At 42.4% G+C, this 13,897-nt stretch overlaps 1 long non-coding RNA gene across 1 annotated transcript; it reads left to right on the top strand.

Moving 5' to 3' along the window:
- The first annotated feature begins 3,952 nt into the window (after nt 1–3,952).
- Nucleotides 3,953–5,720, top strand: LOC130389762 (uncharacterized). The gene is made up of 3 exons (XR_008896609.1): nt 3,953–4,121; nt 5,183–5,529; nt 5,638–5,720. It is a non-coding gene; the product is annotated as an uncharacterized LOC130389762 (long non-coding RNA).
- The last annotated feature ends 8,177 nt before the right edge of the window (nt 5,721–13,897 follow it).

Consider the following 13,897-nt stretch of genomic DNA (forward strand, 5'->3'; position numbering starts at 1 on the left):
GGTGCTGCTCCTCCCGGCCTGAGGGTGGTGCTACCACCATTGGTGTTTCTCCAGGTGCTGGCTGTTGATTGGTGCAGGGGCTGGAGGAGCTGCTATAAATGGCCGCCGCTGGAGACAATCATTCTCCTTTCCTTGACCCTGCTCCCAACTGCACCAGGCTTACTATGTGGCATTATGTTGTATTGTGTTTTGTTATGATAAAACTTAAGCAGTCCAGATATTCGTAGGGGTGAGTAGCTTGTTTTGTTTATCGTTGTTTTCTCCTGTTTATCATGTAGGGAGTCAGTAAGAATCCTGTGAACTTTGCTTTCTTTGGTTTGTCTGTTAGGGAAGTTAGTTTTGGGGTTAGATTGTTTTGTTTGTTGTTTTGGCTAGGCTCACCCCGAGACTACAACAATTGAATAAATCAGCTTATGCTGGACTGCAGCCCTGTGTGCCTGGTCGTCCTTGGGAGTGGGAAAAGAGGGGAGCACCATTCGTTATGTCCGGTTCCCCTAGGCCGGTCGTAACAGTTGTCATGAAAAAAACATAAGGGAAATAATAGAAATACACACATACATTTGAATGTCATGTATATCCTCTTTATTGATGATTGATTATTGTGTATTGTCATCGCCTCAGTGGAGTGTACTCTGCCTAACCCACTGGAGACCGCGGCTCAATTTCTGTGGAAAACACAATATCTTTAATTTTAAACGTAATGCTATCATGTCTATTGTCATATATAACCTCAGACATCAATAAATTACAAATCTCAGTGGGAAGTGGAGAGAGCTGTGAGCTAACCCCCTGGTGACCGGGGTTCAAGTCAGGTTGATGTCCTCTGTTGGAAGACTCGTATTTCTATTTCATCCGAATTATAAAGTCAAGTATAACCATTGTGATTACTTTATTCGGTGTCTTGATGGTGCATTGATAAGTTCGGATGTTAACACTCCAAACAGCTCAGGATCGGATCCCCGCAAAAACTTTGACAAAAAAATATATATATATTGTCCTTGTCAAATAAAATATAAGGGTTAACACTGTTGTTTTTCATCAGTCATGTCAAAAAAACATAAGGGGTAAACCTGTCGTTTTTATCAAATGAAACGTAAAGGGTAACACTGTTGTTTTTTATCTGTCGTCATGAAAAACCCATAAGGGGTAACACTGTCGAAATGTATCGAATAAAACATAGGGGGTAACACTGTCGTTTTTACCAAATGAAACATGAGGGGTGACACTGTCGTTTTTCTTCATAAAAAACCTTAAGGGATAAGACTGTTTTTTATTGGTCGTCATGAAAAAAAACATAGGCCTACCAATAAGAAACTGACCAATAAGAAACTGTCGTTTTTTATTGGTCGTCATGAAAAAAAACATTAGGGGTAACACTGTTGTCTTTGTCAGATAAAATATAAGCGGTAACACTGTCGTATTTTATTGGTCGTCATGAAAAAAAACATTTGAAAAAAAAAAAAAATGGTCCTTGTCAAATAAAATATAAGGGGTAACACTGTTTTTCATCAGTCATCATGGGAAAAAATAACATAAGGGGTAACACTGTCCTTTTTCTCAAAAGATACGTAAAGGGTAACACTGTCGTGCTTTATTTGTCGTCATGAAAAACCCATAAGGGGTAACACTGTCGAAATGTATCGAATAAAACATAGGGGGTAACACTGTCGTTTTTATCAAATGAAACATGAGGGGTGACACTGTTGTTTTTTATTGGCCTACATGAAAAAAAACATAAGGGGTGACCCTGTCGTTTTTCATTGGTCGTCATGAAAAAAAACTTAAGGGGTAACACTGTTGTTTTTTATTGGTCGTCATGAAAGAAACATAAGGGGTAACACTGTTTTTTATTGGTCTTCATGAAAAAAAACATAAGGGGTAAAACTGTTGTTTTTCATCAGTCATCATGGGAAAATAACATAAGGGGAAACACTGTTTTTTTATTGGTCATCATGAAAAAAAACAGAAGGGGTAACACTGTGGTTTTTTATTGGTCGTCATGAAAAAAACCATAGGGGTTAACACTGTTGTTTTTTATTGGTCATCATGAAAAAAAACACAAGGGTTAAATGTTTTTTTATTGGTCGTCATGAAAAAAAACATAAGGGGTAACACTGTTTTCTTTGTCAAATAAAATATAAGAAAGAAAACATATAAAAAAAAAAAAGAAAGTGTCCTTGTCAAATAAAATATAAGGGACTGTTGTTTTTCATCAGTCATCATGAGAAAAAAACATAAGGGCTAACACTGTCGTTTTTATCAAAAGAAACCTAAAGGGTAACACTGCATAGAATAGAATAGAATAGAATAGAATAGAAACACACAGGCATGCACACACAAACACACACACGCACACACACACACCAATCAGATGGATCCGACCGGGATTTCCGTTGCGATGGGTTTCCTCCATCAGCGACTTATACAATAAACAAATTATGTAAAACAAAACCCCTCTTTCATTTTAAAATAATAGAGATTATTTTTTATATATAAAAATATATATATTCTATTTTTTCTATATATTTTTTTTTTTTCATTTTCTTTTTCTTTTCTTTTTTTCATGTGAGAGTAGCGACATGCCCCTAATGACGAGTCGCCACTGGTCATTCTGACCGCGGACATTTAGAATTGTCGGTCCTCATTTTTTTCCGGTCAATGACCGGTAATAACCGACAACGGAAACTCTGCTATAAACCGGCCTAACTTTCACCGTCAACACCGAACCCCTTCTTCTTCGCACGGCTGTCAACTTCCGGAACATTCGCTAGTTCGATTTTCTCAAACAGCAGTTTCAAGTACGGGTAGCATAGAACTAACGTTAGCCAAGTGGGGGCTCCATGATTGCTAAATCTAACGAGAGAGGTAAAATTGCCATTAAGGAAGGAAAGCATAGTATGCTTTGCGACTGTGCTTAGCAGTATGCCTTGCGAAACCCAGTATGCCTTTCGAAACACCTCGTGATTGGTCGAAATTTAACATAGGGGCGTCCATACTTACGCACCCTGTATTTTAATGGACAATATCTATTTATTTACGATACATTATTCATTCACAAAGCAAATTGTTGTCCTTAAAGGTTGGATTTTTCCTCATTAGTTTAATTAAGGCATTAAGATAAATTTCCGAAAGGTTAATTTTTATTCCTCTTTTTAGTCGACTTTAGCATGGGTGCCTCCACTTATGCCTACCCCTGTATATTCCCCAACCCTGATGCTGTGCCCATTGTGTATGATCTCTCACAGGACGGTGACCTAGAGGAGGACGTGGACGCGGCGGACACATCCACACAGACTCCGACTACAGCGGATCCCTCCTATCAGAGCCACGGAGTGTAGTCCATGGAGCGCGGGGGGTTCACCTCTAGGGTGCGCTCAGTCGTGGTCATAGTGAAGCAAAGAGAACTCCACGGCCGTTTAGAGGAGGTGATCCAGCTACCAGGACGCCAGACACCAGTCAAAGAATCAATGTTTGTCAAAGGCCTTGCATTATTTCACATGAAGTTCTGTCATTGACATTTGCTGACCTATAGCAATTCATGTGCAGTTTGTTTACAGTTTGTTTATCACGTTATGTGAGTCTTTCAGCCTCAAAGGGGGAATGATGTAAATTGTTTTAGTCTATGCTATTTCTGACGACATGTTTCAAGGGTCAGACTGCAAACATTTGCCATTTCCGCTAAAGCCAAGAAATACCAAAGGTTTACCTGGGTAAATTAGAACATGTAAGCGTGGCTTATTTACCATTCCGCCCATTCCCAGTATAAACTGTTTGTTTACCTGTGTTCGAGAGTTGCTTCATGAACCACCTCCAGAACGCAAGCTTGTTTACCTTGAGTCTCTGTTAGAATAAACCACTTGTTGAACATTTACCAACCTCCGAGTCATACCTAGCCCGAGACGACCATACCACAAAGGACCTAATTAGTTTTTCAGCACCTCCCATATTTATACTGAAACCGAGACTTAACAAATCTGGTGTGTGGTTGAGTGAAACTAGCTCGTGTCCATTACATTATGGATTTTAACTTGACGTGAAACTGCGCAAAGTTGACCTGAACAACAGATAAAGGCTGACATGAAAAATAAATATTGCGAAAGACATACTCAATATGAAGTCAGGTAAGGTGGATTTATCTTCAGAAACTCAGTTACTAAGTGAATTTTACATTGTTGCCGACATTCGGTGGTACCAGAATAAAATCATTAGGCCTACGTTAATACAAAATGTACATTGCACATATTGCACATGTTTTTCTGTGTAATCCCTTAATGTTAATCAATGAATGAAAGAAAAATGTGTTAATGTATTTATGAACTTATAAATACCATAAATGATTGCACTTCCATTTTATTTTCATATAATCAATAGCCTAACTTCTACACGACCATTTATCCGTGTGACTTATTTCCATTTGCAAAGCATTGTAGTAGGCCTACAGAAAAACCTTGCTGTTGGGACGGATGAAAAGCAGAGAGTAGGCTTTTCAATGACATTGAAGCTGTCTATTTTATATATGTGCCTATTCCTGGCAGCTTCCAGCAGTTATTTGTTCACATGGAATTGCCTGCAAATCTGTGTGGACACTCTTGCAATATTTTCACAAATCTGCAGTTCATCATAGAGATGAACTGAGGTCATCATAGAGATCCAGTTCTTATCAAACATCCGTGTGATTAGACACATGATGCCTCCCCGTTCCCCCGGTCCGATGTCTATGGGAAATAACCTGGGTTTTTGAGGAAGAAGAAGTGAAACTGCGGCACATTTTGAACTACAGTCTAAAAAAACATATCCAAGGCATTTGGGATCAGAAAATAATACATTTCTTTCCATTGACTCCCATTCTATGGGGACCTCTGGGTGGGGTCTACCGGAAGAGGCGTAATTAAGAGCCCTATACAACCCGGGTTGTATAAACACACTGTTTAATTGGACAGTTTATTTGCGTATATTCGCAAAACTTGATCTGATTGACCGACGGATCCGTCGCTGCCTGAAAAGTTGACAATTTCTCAACTTTTTGAGCCGACACAACGGACGGACCCCAAATGCATTTCGAAAGGGCTGCATGCAAAGGCAATATGAGTGTTTCAGATCAAGCATGCGTTGCCTGTATGGACCTATAAAGAAAAAATATTGCATTCATTAGCTGCCTTTCTTTTATCTATTCTCTCCCCAGATATTTCAGAACGTCAACATGCATTGCAATGATGATATGGCAGCCAAAATATAAAGTGTTGCCCATGTAACTTTTAAATGAAAGCATGTCAAAAAAATAAACCTTATTTTACAATTCATTAATTGCACCCACACAACTTTGATGCCCTCAAAATATGTTAAACATTTTGATGGTTTAGGCAAATACAAATTGGAAAATGTTATTTTTCTATGTTGAATTCATTTTCAAGATATATTTAGGCCTACTTTTATTTCATATTTATTATATTGACAATGCTACTGCATCAGCAAATTGTCGCCCAGCAGAATACAGTACAGAAGAGGGCTGTTGTCCAACCTGTCCACCAGGTAAGAGACAATATCCTGACTAATTACCTGGTTCAAAAATCTCTAATTCAGAATGTTATTTTGTTTGTTTTTGTTTTTATTCATAGTCAATTGTTTTGGTTCCAACAGGAATGTATGTTAGTAGACATTGCAAACAATCCAGGAGTACATCATGTGCATCTTGCACAGAAGGTACTTTCCAAGATGGAGACAATGGGCGTGAACAATGCTTTGCATGTAAACATTGTGATGCAGGTACATTTTCACTTTTCAATTTATTAGCTCATTGATATGTACCCATGTCATTTAAAACCCTTTCCCCCTTAAGCAAGACCATGAATACTGAGTAACAGGGAAGGAATTGAGTTTAGATGAATGAGCGTAACAGGTGCCTAGATGCCCCTTGACTGCGCTGAATACTCCCCTTCTTTTCCTATCAAGTTATTGTAATCTAAGACTTCCTCAGACAACCTTCTCATCCTCTCAGGTCCCTCTGTAACTGTTGTGATTGACAGGTCTCGGTCTGAAGGTGAAGAAGTCGTGTTCATCAACATCAGATGCTGTGTGTGAGGTCCTGGATGGATTCTTCTGTAGTGACTCTAACGGAGGTGGATGTAGGGCCGCTCAGAGACACACGGTTTGCAGTCCTGGACAATACATTGGTCAAAGAGGTTGGTGTTCTATATATACTGCACATCAACTTTCATTTAATTGCATTTTTTATTTAACCTTTAATTTATTCAGGACGTCTTATAGATATTTCTTTGACAACAGAGACCTGGACTTTAAAGTATAGCTTTAAACATCTACTGATTATATTCAGCCCTATAAGGGGACATCCAGCTTCTTAACATTTAATGTATTGGTGTCTAAGTTATTCCATGATCATCTACAACAGTCTGGCAATGAGTCGATAGATAGAAACACCTTTGAAATACAATTCTCTGTTTTCTTCTTCCTTCTTGGAGCTTGCGCCAAACAAATGTGGTGAAGGTAGTTGTATTATTTAACCTCGCCATGTTTTACACAAATGTAATGTTAACACCACATCTGAGAATGATCTTGTTCTAATAAAACATCCATACATTCCTACAGGAACAGCAGATAAAGACACAGAGTGCCTTCACTGTACTGATGGAACATTCTCAAATGGCACATCATCGTCTTGTCAGAACTACAAAAAGTAAGTAAATATTATAGTTAATTTATCAAAACAGAGTTCATTCATGAGACTTTTAGCATCAGGCCTGGGCAATATACCATATGTGCATGGTGTGGCTAATTATTGGCATTGGCTTATTATTAGCAGTCATTGTGTTTTGTTCTTGTCTTTTCCATTTAATCAGTAAAATGGTAATCAAATAAACTGCAAAGTATCATAAAAGCTTTATAATGAAACATGATCTTCTATTTTCATTTCATCCAATGTGTCGTTCAGTCATTTCTAATAGAGGCAGATACAGCTCATTAGGATCAGGTAGGGGTCAGGCAGCTAGCTCAAGAACAAGAATATACCTGAAGGCCTACAGGAAGGTTGTGGACATTGGGGATCAAACCCAGTACCTTTGGACCAGGAGATAAAACCCCCAGTCTACTATCCTCCCCCCAGGATAGGATGTACACTACACACCCTGAAACTAAACCTGTTGTCTGGTCCTTCTCATTTCAGATGTGAATCTAAGGAACTGAAACAGGTGAAACCAGGAACTGATTCAACTGATTCTGAATGTGGAGAACATGGTCCACAGACAGGACTAGTGGCAGGAGTAATACCAGGAGTCATACTGGTAATGGCTTTAATGGGATTAATCATAGCCATTATTCACAGGAAGAATAAAAGAGGTAAGTGATACATTAAACTAACGTATGTATCATGGTTACATTAACTAACCTCTATCATGTCATATTAAACTAACAAGTATAATGTTTGCATTAAACTAACATGAATCATGGTTTGGCTAAATGATATCGACTGCTCTCCTGACATGTGACTGTGTCGTTTATCACTATATAGAATCAACTCCGCAATCAAAGGTGTTGTTGTGTTATTACTGGGTTGAACAGAATATAATATGCGTGAACTTATACTGAGTGATATTTATTACATGATGCACCGTGTAAATAATTTGATCATAATTTATTAAGATGGAAACACTGAGCAAGGAGTTGAGCCAAGACTACCGTCCAACAGGTAGTGTGTGGGTCTGTGGGTGTATTGAAATAAAATAACTGTTCTGCTCCTGTGTTTGAGCTGTTCCACCCTTCAGCCTTCAGCCCAGATAGTGAAGATGTGATAGAGGAGGATGGAGGTGTTGAGAGTGAGGGAAATGAAGGCTACTCTAAGGGTGAGGAGAGGGAGGAGGAGAGGACAGGAGGGGAAGGGGGGAGAGGGAGGAGGAGAGGACAGGAGGGGAAGGGGGGAGAGGGAGGAGGAGAGGACAGGAGGGGAAGGGGGGAGAGGGAGAGCACTGCAGAACAGCTTTACCAGAGAAGCTTACTGGTCATCAGAGAGACACAATTGTTTGCAAAAGGTGCAGAAAAAACCGACATTACCAAATGAGTGTGGAGGTTGGCTGTATGTCCTGACTCTCTGCTGCCTTCTCTTCCAGTGACTTCACCACTAATGTCGACTGACTCTCCTGCATGAACCAGGGACCAACAAGAACATACCATAACTATCCCTGAAACTATAGATGATCATCATGGTGACTGGATCCAGCCCCACCCTCAAGCCCCACACATAATGGATCTGTCTCACTCCCAGTCCACCCTCCTCAGTCTGGGTCTCCTCTCCCAGTCCAGCTCTCCACAGTCAGCCGGTCTAGGGCTGGACCTCAAGACATTGAGAGCGGTCCAGTCCTGTGAGGAAACAACCTTTACTCACGAGTTTGAGCTGTAGAGGAAATGAGCAGTTCATAAAATATGTTGACTTAGGATTTATGCAAAAATGCAAATATATGATCATGGTCATTTGTGTAGTTTAAAAATTTTGTAACCGGAATACGAAACTAAATTCACATGCATTAAGTAGCGTTATTTGGCAAGGTGAAAACTACGTCAATATTAGAGTTAGGGAATCACATACTGATTTACTTTGGTTTCTTATTTTACAGTTAGTGTTACTAATTATTTGATGTGCTTAGACTAAGGCTTCTTCATGTCATTTGTACCGTGTAATGCTTCGGCGACATTTCAGCGATTTATGGACCACATGCTGGCCGGCATGCAGTGGGAGTCTTGCCTAGTGTACCTGGATGACATCATCGTTCTTGGCAGCGACGTTCCGCAGATGCTGCAGCGGCTGGGCCAGGTTTTCAGTCGTCTCCACCAGGCCAAACTGAAACTAAAACCGTCTAAGTGCTGCCTCTTCGCCGCAAAGTAGTCTACCTGTGTCACATTGTTTCCGAGAGCGGTGTGGCCACTGACCCCAGCAAAGTCCAGAAAGTGCAGGACTGGCCAACACCGATGTCACTCCAAGATGTCTGTCGCTTTGTGGGCCTTGCATCTTACTATCGGCGGTTCGTTAAAGACTTTGCTTCCATTGCAGAACCTGTCCATGCCCTGACCAAGAAAAATGCCCAGTTTCGTTGGTCTGAGGAATGCCAGGCGGCATTTAAAGAACTCAAATGCCTGCTTACAACCGCCCCAATCCTGGGCTACCCACTCGACCGAGGCAACATGATACTGGACAGACGCCAGCGACGTCGGTATCGGCGCTGTTCTCTCACAAGTTCAGCAGGGTGTGGGACGTGTGCTCGCCTTTGGAAGCCGCAAGCTGTCCACGACTGAACAGAATTACTGTACCACAAGGCGAGAATTGCTAGCAGTGGTCAACTTCCCGTCACACTGTCACCAGTATCTCCTGGGGCGGCGCTTCACATGTGCACCGACCACAGCAGCCTTCGGTGGCTAACAAGAAAGAAGGAGCCTGAGGGACAGCTCGCCAGGTGGCTCGAGAGACTTGGCGAATACAACTTCGAGATCATCCATCGCCCTGGCCCGCTTCATGGCAACGCAGACAGCCTCTCCCGGAGACCCTGCCTGCCGTTCTGTCCTTGTAAGCTCCCCAGCCCACCTCCTCCTCAGTTGAACATCAGCCGCCAGGCTGTGCAGTGCAATTTGGACTCTGATATCAACCAGGCGATGCTGAGTCCAGTGGGGGTAGGGAGACACCCAGCTCCCACAGAAGTAAATCTAGTGGGGGTAGCTGAATGCCAGCTGAATCTAACAACTTAAAGTCCCCAAAGAAAATATATCTGACTAAGTCAAAAGAAAATGAACTGTTTGGTGGTTGGTCCCTGGAGGAGCTGCGACAAGCCCAGGAAGACGACGCAGACATTGCACCCATCAAGACCTGGTTGGAAACCAGCGGAGAACGTCCTGCATGGGTAACTCACCAAGCAGCCCAGCCACAAAGACATATTGGAGCCAGTGGAAACGCCTCCATCAGAGATGGAGTGCTGGTTAGACGTCTCTACTGCCTGGACGATACCCAATTCTATCCACAAGTGGTGCTGCCCCGCACCTTCCGGACAGACATCATGAGACAGATGCATGAGGGACAAGTTGGTGGACATTTTGGTGTAGAGCGCACTGTAGTTCGGCTGCAAACCCGATACTTCTGGTACAGAATGAGGGCGGACGTTGCCCTGTGGTGTAACACCTGCACCCGCTGTGCATCAAAAGCCAGGCCACGGAACACACCACAAGCCCCCATGGGTACTGTTTGAGTCTGAGCGCCTATGGAGCGCTTTGGATATTATGGGGCCACTGAATGAGACTGAACGCCACAACAGATATGTGCTGGTAATACGGGACTATTTCACAAAATGGGTCAAAGCTTTTCCCCTACCTAACGAACAAGCTGTAACTGTGGCTGAAGGGCTCGCCTCAGAGTGGGTGTGTCGCTATGGAGCCCAGAAGACACTGCGCAGCGACCAAGGCCGGAACTTCGAGTCTGAGGTGTTCCAGAAAATGTGCACGCTGTTCGGGATCGACTAAACATACATCACACCTTTGCCGTCCTCAGTCCGATGGTCAAGTTGAAAGGTTCAATGCCACTCTGCAAACGATCCTGGCCATGACAGCCAAGCGTTGCCACTGGGATTGGGACCTCATGATTCCCTACGCTGTCATGATCAACTGAGCAACAAAGCACAGTTCAACTGGTTTCACCCCGAACTACATGACGTTTGGCCGGGAAGTGCGTGAGCCAGTAGACCTTGTATCCGGCCTGCCGCCGGACCCTAAACCAGCTCCCTCAGCCCCTGGGTATGTCCAGCACCTTCGAGAGCGACTGGAGCTGGCGCACCAAATCACCAGAGATGCTCTCGGAGAGTCTGTGAAACTTGCAAGGAGACAATATGACAAGAACTGTTGCTGCACACATTACAACGTTGGTGATGCTGTGTGGTACCTCATTAAAGAAACAAAAAACTTCAAGAACAAAGTGAGGAAGTTCCTCCCGTCTTACGAAGGGCCATTCTTCGCTCTGGGTCAATTGGACGACCTGGTTTATCGAATCCAGAAATGGCCAAAGACTAAAGTAAAGGGCACCATTGTACACTGTATTGTATTGTATTGTATTGTAGTACTTAACTGTGTAGCAACTGCAGTAGCTGCTATCATGGCTGTAACACGGTAATTGATTAGCCTAGCGATTGTGGTACTTGCACTTGGTTCTATGAACATCCTTTCTGTACCGACAGTGATATATTGATGCACTTCTTATGACAAATGTACTTATTGTAAGCCGCTTTGGATAAAAGCTTCTGCTAAATGCCCTAAATGTAAATGTAAATGTAAAGGTGGTTCACCACGATCAGCTAAAGCCTTATTGCTGCCGCAACCCACTGGAAACACTTGGGCCCTGGAGCAAGCACAGAGCTGGACACCAATGGAGGTGTCACCCCCAGACGACGTAGATCCTGCCGACACTCTACTGCCTCTGCCCCAGCTCTTCTCCGAAAAAAAAATCTGATGTAAGGGAAAAAAGGCCACTTATGCCGCTTTTCCACCGCACATGTAGCTCGACTCGACACGACACGACTCGACACGACTCGACACGGTAGCAGCGCGGGTGCTTTTCCACCGCAAATAGTACCTCCGGGACGTGGGCGGGGTCGTCTGCGCGAAAGGGCCGTGACGTATTTTTGTACGCGACGCAAACAACACCTACGTAACCCACACATGGACAGAACCCACATAACAACAATGGAGAACATCGATGCGATGGTATTCGTGTTCGTATTATTAGCTGGCATGTTGAAGAAGTGGAATATGTTGGCTGCGGCGCTACTATGGCTGTTCTATCGTTACCAGCATGGTTGCCATGTCGCTCTCATGACTTCGTCACACTCTCTGGCCAATCAGTGGCCGGCCGTCTGCCGACGTCACCTTTTAGCATCGGCTCAGCCGCTTGGAACCTAGAGCGAGGCGGTACTAGAAAAAGCAGCCACTTGAGGTACTAGATCGCGGTGGAAACGCAAAAAAGGCGAGCTGAGTCGAGTCGAGTCGAGTCGTGTCGAGCTGTTACCATGCAGTGGAAAAGCGGTATTAGAATGACATGACTTTGGTCCCAAGTAAATCTGTTAATATTTAGTTCAAAACGAAGTTTTGTGCAGACGTGTACTATAGTTGATGAAACTGTGGAATAAGGTACCCAGCCGTCGGTGCCCGCGTGTCATTCCAACCCATGAGCAGACCCACTGCCGGTCGAAAGTGAAGGGTGTTATGGTGCATTCAAGTCACTGGAAATTATGGGGAAAACATTTTCGCAACGTCTTGAACGACTCCTCCTTATGATTCTACTTCCGTTCGGCTACTGGGGCTAGATTTTGATAAGAGTTGCCCAGTTGGTGACGTATGGTTTACTGTGACGCGCATGAACATGGCGGAACATGAACGTTTTACTCAATATAAAATAATCAACCATCATATCACATAGCCTATACTTTACTATGGATTGACGTTGTAACTTGTAACCGTCTGTTGGCATCGACTTTAGTGTACGCCTACTGGTACATCAGCTCCAGATAAGGGCATGTGTTGCCTTCCATACAGTGACAATACTGTATGTGCTTCTCATGAATAAAAGCAAAAGGATAGTATAGGTGATAGGCATCAAGGAAATAAAGGCATGCTTTAGTTCTGTTTAGTTCTGTTTAGTTCTGACTGTTTTTTTTAGCGGATAAAAAACCCCGGTAACACCTTGTAATAAGGTGCCATAATAAATAGCAAACTAGTCATTACCTAACTAAAATATTTTTTAATTGTTACTAAAATATCTATTTGGCTCAAGTTAATAGTTTTTTCATCATTAATAAAATATTGGTTGTTTGCATACAATCTGTATGTTAATGTTTTAACAAATAGAAAACAATCTATTAACTAATATTGTATCAATATTGGTTAATAGTTAACTAAATATATTTTTTGCACTAATTAACAGTTATTTCTTACACCATTTCAATGTTAAATGTTAATTTCAAATTCAGATTCAGAAAACGTTATTGTCTGTCGTAACAGAAAATCATCTTTACGTGGCTCGACATACAAACAGGACAATGTACTGATAAGCAGTCATACAACATGGACTTCCGTAGTATAGATCTCAAAACAAGTAGGCTATAAATATTAAAAAATGTAAAAACAAATATGCCGGGGCGGCATATTTGTGGGGGGCGGCAAATCACACGGGTGGCGCCACGAGCAATATAAAAAAAAAATGCGCTGCGTAGCGGTTATCAATGAAGTACGACATTGTGTGGGGAATAGGTATTTTGGCGCCCCCTGCTGCAGGCGCACACCTGCTCGTTGAGAAGGTGCCGTGTATAGACGGAATGAAACCCATTGAAGTCCGTAGGTTCACGATATAAACCCCCCTCAGGTGTGTGTGGGATGAGAGGGGTGTTTGGGGTACTTGGGGAATATTTAAGGTTTCAGAGAAGTTATGTATAAGTATGCTTATTAGACCAACATGTTTGGAGTAATGTGTTAATTAGGTGTGGTGATTTTTTAATCGAAGATTTGTAGTTGTATTGTTAATTGAATTGCAGGTGTGAGGTAGGGTCTGAGGTGAGCTTGTGGCAACACTCTTATACAAGCCAATGGCTAAATGGATATCCCAGAGTGGATGACGGTTATTTTTGAGTTTTGCTTATTGACGATATTCGGAAGTATAATTATTAACTGAGACTTATTGTTTGTAGAGCTTTTTTGGTTTATGCATTTTTTTTGCCTCCTGACGGGCATATTTACCTGCGGCTACTGAGGATTAAACAGGTCAACTGTCTTTGCCAAAACTTCTGTCACACTGCCTCCAGTCTTTCCCCCACCACAAGGCTAGCCAGGCAACAGTCCCCCATGCTGATAGTTACATATTACTAAT

This window comes from Gadus chalcogrammus, chromosome 1 (genome assembly GCF_026213295.1).
Source record: "Gadus chalcogrammus isolate NIFS_2021 chromosome 1, NIFS_Gcha_1.0, whole genome shotgun sequence".
Classification (NCBI taxonomy): Eukaryota; Metazoa; Chordata; class Actinopteri; order Gadiformes; family Gadidae; genus Gadus; species Gadus chalcogrammus.